The sequence below is a fragment of the Cebus imitator genome, unplaced genomic scaffold (assembly GCF_001604975.1).
Source record: "Cebus imitator isolate Cc_AM_T3 unplaced genomic scaffold, Cebus_imitator-1.0 Scaffold328, whole genome shotgun sequence".
In the NCBI taxonomy this organism is placed as follows: domain Eukaryota; kingdom Metazoa; phylum Chordata; class Mammalia; order Primates; family Cebidae; genus Cebus; species Cebus imitator.
Window position 1 is genome coordinate 1,957,846 of NW_016107643.1, and position 3,873 is coordinate 1,961,718.

The 3,873-nt window shown below is 48.7% G+C and overlaps 1 protein-coding gene across 1 annotated transcript in view; it reads right to left on the reverse strand.

The window, feature by feature from the left end:
• Window positions 1-3,224, reverse strand: part of RNF24 (ring finger protein 24) — a 75,478-nt gene extending 72,254 nt beyond the window's left edge. Inside the window, exon 1 of the mRNA XM_017504851.2 lies at window positions 3,084-3,224. The gene's annotated coding sequence lies outside the window, so the exon portion shown is untranslated. The remainder of the gene's footprint in view (window positions 1-3,083) is intronic.
• Window positions 3,225-3,873: the final 649 nt, after the last annotated feature.

Below are 3,873 nucleotides of genomic sequence, written 5' to 3' on the forward strand. Positions count from 1 at the left end.
AAAAAAAAAAAACAAAAACAAAAAAAACATTATTTTATCTATTTTGATGATCTAAAAGTTAGTTTAGAATTCTTCTTCAGTCATCGTACTACAGAATGCTAAACTATGGGTTGGCAAATATTTTGGTTAACAGAATCCTGAATAACAAGGCCAGGCTGTATTTAGGTTCCTTTGTTGATATTAAAAATAGCTAAGTCACTCTTGCAAAATTAAAGTTCCATGAAATTGCGATACTGTGCAAGCCTATTTCAGTGATAATTCCGGTTATACTACTCTGTTTATCTAAGACTTCCCCTTATGGTTTGTTTTAAGGGGACACCTAAAAAATGTCTTACGCAGTCAAGACAGGCAGTTTATAAATGTATTGGGTCGCTCCAACATTAGTGACTTTAGTTAATAAAGCTCTTGTTTTTTTTTCCTGCTTCATTTTTCCTTCATAAAAGCTCTTGTTTTAAATTAACTTATCTGAATTTAATTGATATTAAGATTTTATTTAAATCATGCATCATAAAACCAAAACTTCCTCAATTGAAAAATCAACTTTTACTAATTTTTTTTTACTCTTTGATTTGAACGTGGTAACATAAGGTAAGAATTTAACAAGAATAATGTATCCTGATCCAACCATGGAAAATTTCCCCTTCAAATTAAAAGCAAATGTTTTAAACAGAGGGAATGTACATAAACAGATGCTGTGGAAGACTGCTTAGTTTACATTTCATTTTCCATTTAAAACTACTAGGAATTAAAATACACGTGATTTTTAAAAATCTTAAAAAGAAAACAGAACTCATACAATTATTTATGTCACCCAATGTAAGCACCTCTTAATTTTTAAAAACTGCTATTTTGAATCAAAAGATCATAATAAAAAAAAATACATATTTTTTTCAGATGGAGTTTCACTCTTGTTGCCCAGGCTGGAGTGTAATGGCACGATGTCAGCTCACTGCAACCTCTGCCTCCAGGGTTCAAGCGATTCTCCTGCCTCAGTCTCCCGAATAGCTGGGATTTCAGGCGCCTGCCACCACACCTGGCTAATTTTTTGTGTTTTTTAGTAGAGACAGTGTTTCACCATGTTGGCCAGGCTGGTCTCGAACACCTGACCTCAAAGGATCCACCTATCTCGGCCTCCCAAAGTGCTGGGATTACAGCTGTGAGCCACTGCGCCCGGCCCATAATAAAAATATCATGGAGGTGTGTTTTTTACAACTGAGTTTACCTAATTTCCCAACACCCTAAAAGCATAAGGGTAGAAGAGAAACTGAAAATCATCATGCAACCAGAGTTAACAACTATCTTGCAAAATTCATATACTTTGTTTTAAAAACAAAATATCAAGGAAGAGCAGGTTGCTATCTCAACAGCCTCTTTTTTTTTTTTTTTTGAGACGGAGTTTCGCCCTTGTTACCCAGGCTGGAGTGCAATGGCGCGATCTCGGCTCACCGCAACCTCCGCCTCCTGGGTTCAGGCAATTCTCCTGCCTCAGCCTCCCGAGTAGCTGGGACTACAGGCACGCGCCACCATGCCCAGCTAATTTTTTGTAGTTTTAGTAGAGACGGGGTTTCACCATGTTGACCAGGATGGTCTCGATCTCTTGACCTCGTGATCCACCCGCCTCGGCCTCCCAAAGTGCTGGGATTACAGGCTTGAGCCACCGCGCCCGGCTCAACAGCCTCTTTTTAATTGGTCTACATCAACACAACCAAGTCAGGCAGGCAGTCGGACAGAGCCAACGTCTGTGGGAACCTACAGAGCTTCCTTCTCTCTGGGGATGAGGACAATGAAAAAAGGTGTTCTGTTTTCCAGTAGTCCTGTAAGAGGAGCCATTGAGCTGGGCTGTACAACCAGACAACAGAACAGAGGAAAATTCACATCAAAGCAAGGGCGCATGCCAGGGTAATATGCAATAAAACCCTCTGCCAAAGCATTAAGAAAAAAAAAGCAAGGAGGTGGAGAGAACCTGCTGGACCACCTTGTTGTTAACACAGGGAGGCAGGAAGAAACAAAATCTGCCTCTATTCAGGAGCGGAGAAAACAGTCCTAGATATATTGGAGTATTCCTATAGACATGTTTATGAGCATACAGACAAATTATCAATGAACTAAACCCAGAAAACAGTGTTCTATACGTTGGCGTATTCCCATGTAGACAGACATGAGTTAACCATTAACTAAGCACCAAAAGGCAAAGTATTCTAGAGACACAGCTATATAAGAATTTAGACGCACATTTCCAATCAATAAAATCCAATGGTTTTACAGTGAGAAAAAAACCTGCTGTTTGAAATAACATCAAAGAATTGGGTAAAGGTGTGATGAAGTTTTATCCCCTCCTCTTTTCCTTATACCCTTGTTGACAATCTGATTTCATAGGTGTCCCTCTCACTTGCATGCGCACACACAGACACACACACACACATACACACCATTAGGTCTCCAGAAACAAAGGAGGGTCCTTAATTCTCCGGCCTGTGGAAGCACACACGCCCCCCTGCCCACAGATGGTGACTCTCATTAATGAGCAAGCCGAGGGAAGAGGTCTCCATCCTGACCACTGCCATACACACTGTGACAACGGGGCACGAGACAAGCGCCACAAAGAAGTGGAGGAGTGGACCGGGACCAGGAAAACACTGCCACGCCGCGACCCGCAAGGCGCGCGCCCACCGCCGGCGCGGAGGCAGCGTCCTCGCCATCCTCCTCCTTGCCTCCCAGCTCACCCCAGCCGCCTCCCACGCCCGGGAACCCGACGCCGAGGCTCGGGCAAGCAGGACGTGCGGGGGCTCGCGCACCTTCCCTCTGTGATCTCCCGGTGACAGCCCCGCTCTGCCCTTCGAGCCGGACTCACCCTCCAGTCCCCGGGTCGCGCCGGACCCTCCTCCGCGTCCCTCCTCAGCCTGGGGCCACTGCCTCACCCCTACGCCCCGCGCCCGGCCCGCCGAGGCGCCGGAGAGTGTGTAGGGGTAGGCAGGCGCGGGCCCGCGGTTTCCTCAGCATCCCGAACCCGGACCGGCTGGGTTCCCAAACCCCAGTCTGGGGGCGGCGGCCCACGGCGCCCCCGCCCTCCCTAGCTCACTTACTCGGGCGCGCCAGCGACAGTGCCAGACGTGCGGAACCGTCAGCGTCCTGCAGCGGGCTGCGGGCTGCAGGCGGCGAGCGTCTGTCCGGACTGAGCGCAGCTGAGGTGGCGGCGGCTGACTGCGCTCGGCGGCCCCTCGCGAGGGGCGGGCCCGGCGGGGGAGGGGCGGGCGCCGCGCCTCTCATTCATGCAGCGGGGGCGGGGCGAGAGACCCGGATGCCCGGGCAGCCTCCGCCCATCTCGCGCAGGGCTCGGCGGCTTCAGAGTGTGTAGTGCGCATGCGCGCCGCTCCTTGGCCAGGCCTGGTGCTGCCACGCCCGCTGGCGCTGGGCCGGGTTAGAGCTACGCGGGACAGACGTTTTCCATTGACGGTTTAGTATTTTTGCGTACCTACAAGTATTTTTTAAAGTTAAAGCTTGGAACGCCACCTCCTTCCTAGCATCCAACTTGACAGTCCCCGGGGACACAAGGATGGGCACCTGGGTTTCCATTAGTTTGATGGGGAGACGGTGCGCACCGCACCCTCCTCAATTTGCCTCTTCTGCTGCAGCCTCTCAGCTGAATGCTAGCACCTTGGTGATAGCATTCAGCTGAGAGGTGAATGCTTGGTGCAGACTTAAACTCTGCCCAGATAGTGGAGAGAGGTGTGTTCGAGAAACAGTGCATTCCTTTGTTTACATCCACTCTTCAAACTCTGGCTCCCATTCTACAGGGCAGACAATAAATTGACCTCCGATTTTGGGAGGCTAAGCTCTTATTGCAATACCAAGGCCTAGGGTCTAATACAAGGA